At 36.6% G+C, this 12,586-nt stretch overlaps 1 long non-coding RNA gene across 1 annotated transcript in view; it reads left to right on the forward strand.

The window, feature by feature from the left end:
* The first annotated feature begins 1,613 nt into the window (after positions 1-1,613).
* Positions 1,614-12,586, forward strand: part of LOC134233428 (uncharacterized) — a 42,847-nt gene continuing 31,874 nt past the window's right edge. The window contains exon 1 of the long non-coding RNA XR_009984991.1: positions 1,614-1,651. This is a non-coding gene — a long non-coding RNA (uncharacterized LOC134233428). The remainder of the gene's footprint in view (positions 1,652-12,586) is intronic.

Below are 12,586 nucleotides of genomic sequence, written 5' to 3' on the forward strand. Positions count from 1 at the left end.
AGTTTTACATAGAAATATATAGAACAAATCTTTGAAAATCTTCTTCTCAAGAACCACTTGGCCAGGAAAGCTGAAACTTATGTGGGAGCATCCTTTGGTAGTGTTAATATTAAATTGTAAAAATCATGACACCCGGGGGTAGGGTGGGGCCACAATAGGGAATCCAAGTTTTACATAGAGATTTATTGAACAAATCTTTTAAAATCTTCTTTTCAAGAACCACTAGGCCAGGAAAGCTGAAACTTATGTGGAAACATCCTTGAGTAGTGTAGATATTAAATTGTTAAAATCATGACCCATGGGCGTAGGACGGGGCCACAATGGGGAATCCAAGTTTTACTTAGAAATATATTAGAACAAATCTTTTAAAAAGATCTGCATCACCCAAGTTTCTCAGGTGAGCGATGTGGCCCATTGGCCTCTTGTTGTTTTATACGATTGAGTTTTCTGATACAATTTATTTAATTCATGCTTATTTTGTATTTTATTCAGAGTCTGGTCCACTTGGCCACCAGTGGGGATGGGGGCACCAACCCCTGCACAGAGGCTTCGGAGCGAGCTGCCCGGACCGTGATTTGACCAGCAAAGTTTCTTGTGAAAGTAACATTTCGAGGCAGGGATCGCTGCAGAGTTCTGTTGAAGCTTTCGACCTTTTGCGAGTTGGTGTTTTTGATTGTCCTGTCCAGTACAGCTGGAAACAACCTCTTAGAGATGCAGGCATGGAGCCTTGCCTCATTTTCCGCAGAAGACGGTATTGTAAAACCTTGACCTAAATAAGAACTCTTGCTAACCCAGTTATTTTTTACTTTCCCTTTGCACACCAGAGAGTGTTTTCTGCATGATGCATGATCTCCCATGTAACATTTCACTATTGCATGTTTGGCATATGAGAGCTTGTTTTTTAATTTATCTGCATCTCCAGCATATACTGCATGAGCTTGATTAATCTCAGCTGTACATCTGTCAAAACAGCATCTAGGGCAAGATTATGCAAAAGTTTGTTTCTTATTATTTTTTCTGCTTTAGTTCTCTTTGGCATGCTAAAACCTTTTTAGGGTTAAAATTTTCTGCATCTGATTATTTAATATTGCCTTTGATGAAATGTTTTGACTCATTATATAAGGATATACAAGTGTCGAGAGTCAATATAATGAAACAAAAACCTCAATACTGAAATGCTTTGAAATTTATATTTGCAATATGATATATAAAAAAGCAGCACCGTCCTTATAGAGGGAAACTTTACATGACTATTACTCCCTTGGTTTCCAACCAAACATGATGGGGCAGAGCTGTCAAGATGGTATGGTCAACATTTACATGCTTGCACGTGCGTGCACGTGGTTACCAAAAATCCAAAATGCTTACCTCGAGGCCATCTTTGTTTTTCAACCAAACAAGATGGGATTAAGAACATAGACAGGCATAATGGCCATGCACCCACTGCAATGAGTAAAATAGTGTAGACAAGATGATATAGTCATGCAAGTGAACTCATCCCCAATGGTATGGTGCATTCTGATTGACTTGGACAAGTGTCGAGTGTCAATATAGATCGACCGGCAGAGCTGTCCGGGTTGGTTACCTCCCTAACCTCGAGGCCATCCACACACCCCAGAACTACACTGATGGTTAGCAGTGCCCTCATCAAGTAAGTGGCCATGTTTTGAGCAAATTTTATTTTTACTAACCATTTTAACTATTTGATGTAACATTTTCAGCAAATGAGTACACAGTCTGTGTCGCCGGCTGGAGGGATGTCTCACCCACCCCCGAGTACAGGGGGTTATTGTACAGGCCATCTCACTGTACGGGGATGGCATGTAGGGAGTCACTTCCCCTTAAGGTGTTGACATCCACCAGCTGGCGACACCGGTTACTCATGTCAGCCTCATTAAGGTTTTTTCAATAATTGGCATAATTTTGTTTGATGTCTTTTGTAGAGACTTTTGGGTAGGAGGGGGAGTGTTGGGGAGGTATCCCATCATTGCCTATAGGGGTTTGACTGAAGCCAACTTAAAGCCCATAGTTAACAGTGGCAGCTTTCCTACCCGAGGATTTGGTCTCTACCTCCTTATACAGATTGTACCGCCTTGATACATATAGACACTTAGTACATCAAAGGCCCATCCGGCTTCCCAGACCACGCCTCTCTTCAGATGCAAGATCCCACTCAAGCTGTCCATCACACCCCGGATTCCCCTGCTGGTGGAGAGAGATCACCTCATTCCACATCTCGGCTGGTTTCCCAAGGTGTAGCAGTCAATGGGAATTTTGATTGGCCAGTCTAGGTAAATATACCATTTTTCATTTGCTGGAGACAAATGACAGTATACAGTGCATGAGAGCACATATCAGAGTTACTTCCCTTAGACTATCTAACAAGACAGGAAATTTTAACATCATATTACTTTAATTCTTTGAAATGAATGCTTCTGATTTCTTTTCTTATGTACCTATATGACTTTCAACTGCATGTATTACATTTTACTTTGCATGTATTCACATGTATTTACATGTAATAGTATGTAATATGTATCCCACCCTAGTAAGGTCCATTTTTCCCATATTTAGTCATGTAAAAGGTAAGTAAGACTTGATTTGTTAGAATTTTTATGAACTATTGCTCAATTATAAATGTTTTATACAAAATTTGACTTACTGTTCTGATTCATTTGTATTTAGGCACTTTGGAGGGCTTTCAACTTTCGGTCTCCTCGGCCTAAGGAGATGGTGGCACATGGGCCGCACGAGCATTTCCTGCCCTTCCGCAGCTATAGGAATTTCTGGAACCATCTGATGCAATTGCTGGGACAGTCTGTTGTACTTTGCAGGTAAAATTTTCACATCATTAATTTTCATTCCCTTCTTATGGGGCACATTTTGAGGTTTGAAACGATAGTTATGACCCTTTTTTAACTTTGGCATGGTTTTAATTCTCCTTGTTTAAACTTCAAATTCCCCAAAAAATGATAAATGGTCAGTGCTGTTTAAGGCTTCAGAGACTGAACTGTAATGTGTTATCAAAAATTGGGGTTTTCTGTAGCCTATGTTAATTATAAACAAAGAAGATGGGGGGCACCTGCTATATCTCCAATTTCCATTAGAAAGGGGGGTGATGAAGCTTTTCGCACATACTTAATCAGCAGGAAGGACCAGATAAGGATCATGTAGTATACTAGAAACATTAATGAATAACTCTTCATTATCATCAAAAAGTTTGCTAATTAGTCTATGTGAAATCTTAAAATTTTGCCTTATTAGCTAGATTTGCATTAAATTCTGCAGCTATTTTCAAATTCTGGGTGGAATCCACCCTTATGAAAAATTGACTCATATGTGATATTTTCTCATTTTATTTTCAATAAACAACAGAATCATGGCAATTTATCAACATTTTATTCATTACAGTCATCCATAAATCCAAATATGATCACAAGTCTGAAAGTCATTCACTAACTCTAACACGGTTGGCCGCAGTTGGGTGTCATCAGTTCAGAAGGTCACAGTATCCAAGACGCTGAGGTTGCAGGACTCAAATTTCATACGTGTACTCGGGTAAGTGTAAAGTCTTTAAAAATTACTATATTGACTAATTCCAAAGTAGGTAACAATATGAGTATAGGAATGAGAGTACCAAATCCCCGGATGTGCACATGGCTTTATTTGTGGCACAATGTAGATTCAAGGATTAAATAGGTAGGCATTATCTGATTGGCTAAATTCAGGTAAGTAATTATCTTAATTTTAAAGTAAAAATATTAATGTTTGAAATAAATGATGGAACAAGGAAATATTGTAGAAAGTATAGAAAAGGCAGGGGAAGTTTTAGGAGTGGGGGTTGATTTTTGGCATAGCATGTTATTTACTGCCAATCTCTATAAGTTGCGGAAAAGGGCAATTTTGACCTATAAACGCCATGGGACCCTATATTTCTTTCAGTATATTTTGTAAGTGCAAAGAACAAAGTTTCCAATGATACCAAGGATTTGTCTGAAATTACAATAGGTAAGTACTGAGAGGGCCTAAGATTTGTATTGAGTTCTATGGGAAATGAATTGGTACTCTTTTCCCAGACGTCACATGACGTCGTATGTTAGCCTGGTTCCCGAGGCCTTCCGATGTGCACGCACAGAAGGCCTGTTGTTTTAAATTTATTGTGCACTTGGAAGCACTTGATGTGTACTTGACAGAATCTCACCTCCTTCAGTTTCCTGATGGTCTCCGTCTGATCCTCCACAGGCATGCACTTTGCAATGTCAGCGTCCTACGTAACATCCAAGATGGCGGCCAATGCGGTATGTTTGTATAGTAAATGATACATCTTGCTCGATTAATAGCATTTTTAACTGCGTCATGTCCATTTTTTTCATTTATTTGACTAGAACTCAGTTCAATGATATTATTGAAACTGCCTTTTGGCCATGAATCACCTGATTTGACCTGCCAACCCACCTATGTACACCGATCAGCTGTTTACATGTAAATGGCATAGATCCAGTCTGATTAAAACCAGCCCCTTCTCCTTTCACTCTTCAGGGTCTGACAGGCATCAATAGGAGGTCATCTTCACACGACCTCTACAACTGACCAATCAGGTGAAAGGAGAAGGGGGCTGGTTTTAATCGAACTGGCATAGATCTGTATCAAAATACACCCAAATTTAACATTTAACGTCATGTCGATTTTTAGCTCACCTGAGCCGAAGGCTCAAGTGAGCTTTTCTGATCAAAATTTGTCCGTTGTCTGTCGTCGTTGTCGTAAACTTTTCACATTTTCATCTTCCTCTCAAGAACCACTGGGCGAATTTCAACCAAACTTGGCACAAAGTATCCTTGGGTGAAGGGGAATCAAGTTTTTTCTAATGAAGGGCCAGGCCCTTTTCCAAGGGGAGATAATTATGAATTAGAGAAAAATTAATGGGATTTTTAAAAAATCTTCTTCTCAATATAGAACCACTGGGCCAGGAAAGATGAAACTCATGTGGAACCATGATCAGGTAGTGTAGATTCAAGTTTGTTCAAATCATGACCCCATGGGGGTAGGGTGGGGCCAAAATGGCTAATCTTTTTTTTTTTACATAGGAATATATAGAAAAATCTTCTTCTCAAGAACCACTGGGCCAGGAAAGATGAAACTCATGTGGGATCATCCTCAGGTAGTGTAGATTCAATTTTGTTCAAATCATGACCCCTGGAGGTAGGGTGGGGCCAAAATGGCCGATCTTAATTTTACATAGGAATATATAGGAAAAATCTTTTAAAAATCTTCTTCTCAAGAACCTTTTGGTCAGGAAAGACGAAACTCATGTGGAATCATCCTCAGGTAGTGTAGTTTCAAGTTTGTTCAAATCATGACCCCAGGGGGTAGGGTGGGGCTAAAATTGCCGATCAAAGTTTTACATAGGAAAATATAGGAAAAATCTTATAATCTTCTTCTCAAGAACCACTGGGCCAGGAAAGATGAAACTCATGTGGAGTCATCCCCAGGTAGTGTAGATTCAAGTTTGTTCAAATCATGACCCCTGGAGGTAGGGTGGGGCCAAAATGGCCGACCCAAGTTTTACATAGGAATATATAGGAAATATCTTTAAAAATCCTTCTCAAGAACCACTGGGCCAGGAAAGATGAAACTCATGTGGAATCTTCCTGAGGTAGTGCAGATTCAAGTTTGTTCAAATCATGACCCTAGGGGCAAGGGTGGGGCCAAAATGGCCGACCCAAGTTTTACATAGGGATATATAGGGAAACCTTTTTAAAATCTTCTTTTCAAGCACTTCAAAGCTATGACTAGTGATATATATGGAATCATCCTCAGGTAGTGTAGATTCTAGTTTGTTCAAATGATGAACGCCTGGGGGGGGGGGGGAGCCAAAATCAAGCCCGATGTGCTCAGGTGAGCGAATATATGGAAAAATCTTTATCCACATTGCTCAGGTGAGCGATGTGGCCCATGGGCCTCTTGTTCTATTATACTAGGAGATCTTAATTACTTTATCAATATATGAAGAATGCTAGGTAACACTGTAGCTTGCAGTACATGATATAAAAGTAAAAATATCCCTTAGAAATAATATCTAGATACAACATAGTACTTAAGTAAGGAAATCTAATCATTTTTTTTTCAATGCATGAAAAATTACTTTGTTTTGGTGTAATGGTAACACACCTTATCCAAGCTGTAAAATGGGATGAGGAGATCCAGGTTCAATTCCTGGGAGCATTGTTCTTATCATGCATTGACAAATAAAAATGAGAAAATAAAATGGAATTTACAGAAAATTGAAAACTCAGGCATAATTCTATTAAAACAGCAGGGTTGAAGCAAACAATAAACAAACTAATCATGTTAATGCATTATTTCTAATTTAACAATCTTCGAAAGTTTAGATGATTTTAGTATGTCCTTTTTCTGGTTGAATCAACAAGTCTGTTATAATTATATTGGAGAAAATAGTTAATGATGCACATTTTATTACAAACTCTGAATATCTTGTATCAGAATTTGGATTGGATGCAAATCTGTCCGAGAAAGTAGCCAGCATTTTGGTATCTGGGTGAAATTATAAAGAATGTACACATTATTTAAGTGACCCTCATAAAGATCAGCAATTATAACTGACATTTGAACTAAGTAACTATGTAAATATAAGAGAGTTTAATATTATACTTTAATATATCTTTTGAACACTGTAAATGTATTATGTTTGGCATGTACGATATATCAGTATCCTCATAGGACTATAGGTATCAATATCCTCATAGAACTTTATGTATCAGTATCCTCATAGGACTTTATGTATCAGTATCCTCATAGGACTTTATGTATCAGTATCCTCATAGGACTTTATGTATCAGTATCCTCATAGGACTTGATGTATCAGTATCCTCATAGGACTTTATGTATCAGTATCCTCATAGGACTATATATAGGTATTAGTATCCTCATAGGACTTTAGGTATCAGTATCCTCATAAGACTTTAGGTATCAGTATCCTCATAGGACTATATGTAGGTATTAGTATCCTCATAGGACTATAGGTATCAGTATCCTCATAGGACTATAGGTTTCAGTATCCTCATAGGACTTAAGGTATCAGTATCCTCATAGGACTATAGGTATCAGTTTCCTCATAGGACTCTAGGTATCAGTATCCTCATAGGACTTTATGTATCAGTATCCTCATAGTATCAGATCCTATGGGACTATAGGTTTCAGTATCCTCATAGGACTGTAGGTTTCAGTATCCTCATACGACAATATGTATCAGTATCCTCATAGGACTTTATGTATCAGTATCCTCATAGGACTTGATGTATCAGTATCCTCATAGGACTTTATGTATCAGTATCCTCATAGGACTATATATAGGAATTAGTATCCTCATAGGACTTTATGTATCAGTATCCTCATAGGACTTTATGTATCAGTATCCTCATAGGACTTTATGTATCAGTATCCTCATAGGACTTAATGTATCAGTATCCTCATAGGACTTTATGTATCAGTATCCTCATAGGACTATATATAGGTATCAGTATCCTCATAGGACTATATATAGGTATTAGTATCCTCATAGGACTATAGGTATCAGTATCCTCATAAGACTTTATGTATCAGTATCCTCATAGGACTATAGGTATCAGTATCCTCATAAGACTTTAGGTATCGTATCCTTATAGGATTATAGGTATCAGTATCCTCATAGGACTTTATGTATCAGTATCCTCATAGGACTATATGTAGGTATTAGTATCCTATATAGGACTTTAGGTATCAGTATCCTCATAAGACTTTAGGTATCAGTATCCTCATAGGACTATATTATGTATAAGTATCCTCATAGGACTATAGGTATCAGTATCCTCATAGGACTATAGGTATCAGTTTCCTCATAGGACTCTAGGTATCAGTATCCTCATAGGACTTTATGTATCAGTATCCTCATAGGACTTTAGGTATCAGTATCCTCATGGGACTATAGGTTTCAGTATCCTCATAGGACTGTAGGTTTCAGTATCCTCATACGACAATAGGTATCAGTATCCTCATAGGACTTTAGGTATCAGTATCCTCATGGGACTATAGGTTTCAGTATCCTCATAGGACTATAGGTATCAGTATCCTCATAGGTCTATAGGTATCAGTATCCTCATAGGACAATAAGTATCAGTATCCTCATAGGACTATAGGTATTAATATTCTCATAGGACTATAAGTATTAGTATCTTGATAGGACTATAGGTATCTGTATACTTATAGGACTATAGGTATTAATATCCTCATAGGACTATAGGTTTTAATATTTTCATAGGACTATAGGTATCAGTATCCTCATAGGACTATTGGTATTAGTATCCTCATAGGACTATAGGCATCAGTATCCTCATAGGACTACAGATAATTATATCCTCATTGGACTAAAGGTTTCAGTATCCTCATAGGACTTTATTATCAGTATCCTCATAGGACTATAGGTATCAGTATCCTCATAAGACTTTAGGTATCAGTATCCTCATAGGACTTTATGTATCAGTATCCTCATAGGACTATATATAGGTTTCAGTATCCTCATAGGACTTTATATATATATATATCCTCATAGGACTTTATGTATAAGTATATATAGGACTATATATATATATATATATATATATATAGGTATCAGTATCCTCATAAGACTTTAGGTATCAGTATCCTCATAGGACTATAGGTATTAATATCCTCATAGGACTATAGGTATTAGTATCCTGATAGGACTATAGGTATTTATATCCTCATAGGACTATAGGTATTAATATTCTCATAGGACTATAGGTATCAGTATCCTCATAGGACTTCCATCAGAGCTGGTAATGTCAATTTCTACACACCTCTGTGGTTCTGGGTTCCCAGTAGAATTTTGAATGGTTTGTAAGGAATCTTTTAAAATATATTTTTGCACAAAATTCCTAATAGCATCACATGTGATTTTTTGCTTTTCTGCAACGCTTGGTTCATTGGCAAGCAAATCTTTTATTCATTTTTTTTCATTCACATCTTTCATGTTAAAGTAATGCAGGGCTGCAACAACCACATGTTACGCTATCAAAGAGCAGCCAAATTCTTTACACTGCTCATAATGATTTTTTACATCCTCCCCATTTGCATGTGATCTACCTAACTTTATCTTCTCTGCGTACAGAGTTCCCGGTTCAGTACACTTGTCATTGTACAGAGTTTTAAAGAGCAGGGTCAAGAAAGCCATCTGTAAATGGAAAAACTCAAATGTAATAGATGACAAGTGTAATAACCTTTCTTTCTCAGTCATAGCTTGTTGGCGGACTCGCTTTGCACCAGAAAATCTTTCTCTTTTTAATTGATCACCACCAATATGGACTTTAACACCAGCAAGATCTGTGTTACTTTTATCGTAAATTTCTGTAATGTGGTCTTCATAACTATCCATCATATCCACAACTTCTGCATAACTTTGTTCATTTTTGCAAAGAACTGGAAATGTGACAACTGTATTCTTGGAGCTCATATCACAGTCCTTGGCTCCTAAATCATTTTTTCAATGCTAGTGAAATGTGCTTGAACTTTTTGAAAAATTTCATATGTCTCACCAGAATTTGAAATACAACACAGACATAATCATTGGAGATAACTTTAAAATCATTTTCATCTGGGAGAAATGATTGAGGTGGCAGGTCAAGAGTTGGGGAGATGGTAAATGATCAAAAGTGTATATATATAATGGCTGCAGAGGCAAACCAATGCTCCATATGGGTTGAATTCCCTTTACGTTGATGACTTGCCATCACCATTAAATTGACGTTGTCACCAACGATCGTTTGCCATCTATGACTGCTTGTATAAATTGTTGGATGAAATGGCCTCCTATTTGGTCCTGTACCTTATTACTAGTGGCATGAGATACAGTCACTCCCAATGTCTGCAGTCTGTCATATACCTATTTCAGGGTAAGAAATAATTTAATTTAGCCATCTTAAAGAAAATATGCATGCCATTGCTCGACAGTGACTGTCTCGGCTGATAAAAATAGTTAGAAAGGTAGGTGGGAGGATTTTTTTAATATTCAAAATGTTAAAACACATGTCAATATGATTTTGAAATATATTTACATGTATTAATTAGCAAGATGAGAAAACTTCTGAATAAATAAAAACAAAGTAATTGTTAATTAATTTGGAGGTGAAAAAAAGTTATAGGTTGGGTCATTTTTTGGGAGGAACAAGCAATTTTTTGAAGATGACCTTATTAAAAAAATTCATCTAAATATACTGAACTGTAATGACCATATCTTTAAATACTTGATTTCAATGTTTATGAAATATATATTAAATATATATTTTGCCCTGCAAAAGAGCAGTACCGCAGTTCCCGTGAAACGGTGGCAGCCATTTTCAGACTATTTTGATCTCCTTTTAAAGAAGAGCTCCATATAAAGTCAAATTTTGAAACTAAAATGTTTTATTTTTTTTCTTTGCCAAATGATAGTAGACATCTTAGGTTACCATATGTAAAAAAAAGAAGTTAAATCTGGTGGTTAATTCGTGGTTAATTTGTTGACTCCCCAGCCTCCTTAAGTTGGTTTACAATTTACATTGTTGTAAAAGCTGTATTAATTTGAGAAGAATAAAGGTACTGATGATCGAGATGAATCTCACCTTTTGAGTCTTACCTTTTGATGAACATTCTCTTGAGCAATTGCTACAGCAATAAATCTTTGGACCCGAGAAAGGATATGGTTTCTCCTTTTCATCAGTATACCATAAATAAGGCCAATTTCTCTAGCTGCAGACTTGTAATGGCTTTCATCTGTAGCTTTATTTTCCCCTGTTGAGATGGTAATAAGGATCTGCAAAAACCTAGGTTGGTATTTAAACATTTCCTCAATTATGCTTTCCCAGGTAAAGGACTTGAGGTCATCATACGTTACTTGACCTAGGTAACTTTGGTTTTTACATGACATATACTTGGCGTCTGATTCAATTTCTAGTAAGAAAAGAGACCAGAGACTTTCTTTTAGGCATGTGATATTCATTATTTGTTTAGCAATATCTATAGAGGAACTTCCAGTACAAAATTTTTGTATAATATCCAGAACTAAATTTGTTTGAAGGTTATCATTTTCTAGATGGAACTGTTCCTGGTCTTGGTTAGATTGGTTGACGTTGTTCCTTGATTTTTTCAGAAAGTGAAGCATTTTCTGGCCAGCTGGAGGGTCCAAAGATTCATCCATTGGTTTCTCATTTTGGTTTGGAATTGACTGTGTACTATCAAATAAATTACAAGAGGCCAATGGGGCACATCTCTCACCTGAGTATCTTTGCCATACTATTCTTCACCAGATTTCCCTTTTGTAATATCTATCGTGACCCCTCCCTGCCCAATGGGGTAATTTGGAGAATGTAGAATCTATACTACCCCAGAATGCTTCCACATATTAGTTTCAGCTTTTCTGGAACAGGGCATGGTTCTTGAGAGGACTATTTTTTCCTATCAATTGAGAAAACTATTTTTTCCTACATGTATATATTTCAATCATAAACATTGTCCGACACTTCTGCTTCATATTTGGATAATTTACTTGAAAAAAACACTAATGGTAATCTAACAACCAAGCTATATTTGATGACTTCAACTTTTCTATCGTCAGCTTCCCTTACTTATGCAGCAATATACCTTTATCACCTCCATACGGAGTATATATATCTCAGTTGATTTGATACGCAAAAGCATAATCTACGTATGAACATTTTCTTAAAGGAGGTAAATTATTGACAAGCAAGTTGATGAAACAAGAATATCAGCAGTCTCGTTTAAAGTCATCATTTTGCAAGTTCTATTGTCGATACAATGACTTTGTCAGCAAATACAATTTATCATTGAGTCATAAGTTTAATGACGTTTTTCATACCAATTGTTAGTCCATTATTTATACACTGAATTGACAACGGATTTTTTCCGTTATTTCCTGATTATGACAACGAGCACACGGCGGGTGTGACCGGTCGGCAGGGGATGCTCACTCCTCCATGGCACCTGGTCCCACCTCTGATGTTTCGGAGGTCCTTGTTTTCACTGCTCTTATTTTGTATATTGTTTAATGGACTTTGAGACTGAGTGATGTTCACTGTCTCCATGTCCCTCTTGATATAGATAAGTTGCATGTTGACATAATTATCTTCCTTGTTGACATAAAAATGTCGCATGTTGACATAATTATCTTGCATGTTGACATAAATAAGTCGCATGTTGACATAATTATCTCGCATGTTGACATAAAAATGTCGCATGTTGACATTATTATCTTGCATGTTGACATACAAAAGTCACATGTCTACATAATTATATTGCATATTGCATCTAAAATGTCAGATACAGGCGTTATTAAAGCCATATATGGGGTAACTGATAAAAAAAATATGTTTTTGAAAAATACAAAATTAAGTTAAGAAATAAAGTTAATACATTTAAATTAAAGCTTTTCATGCAATTCTGAACACGGAGAACACCTCGTTTCATCTAAAAATACGATTTTATCTTCTCTGTAATGTGTTATTTAAATCTTTTGTAC

This window comes from Saccostrea cucullata, unplaced genomic scaffold (assembly GCF_032062105.1).
Source record: "Saccostrea cucullata isolate Sc308-1 unplaced genomic scaffold, CSIRO_AGI_Scuc_v1 ctg3198, whole genome shotgun sequence".
NCBI classification, from domain to species: Eukaryota; Metazoa; Mollusca; class Bivalvia; order Ostreida; family Ostreidae; genus Saccostrea; species Saccostrea cuccullata.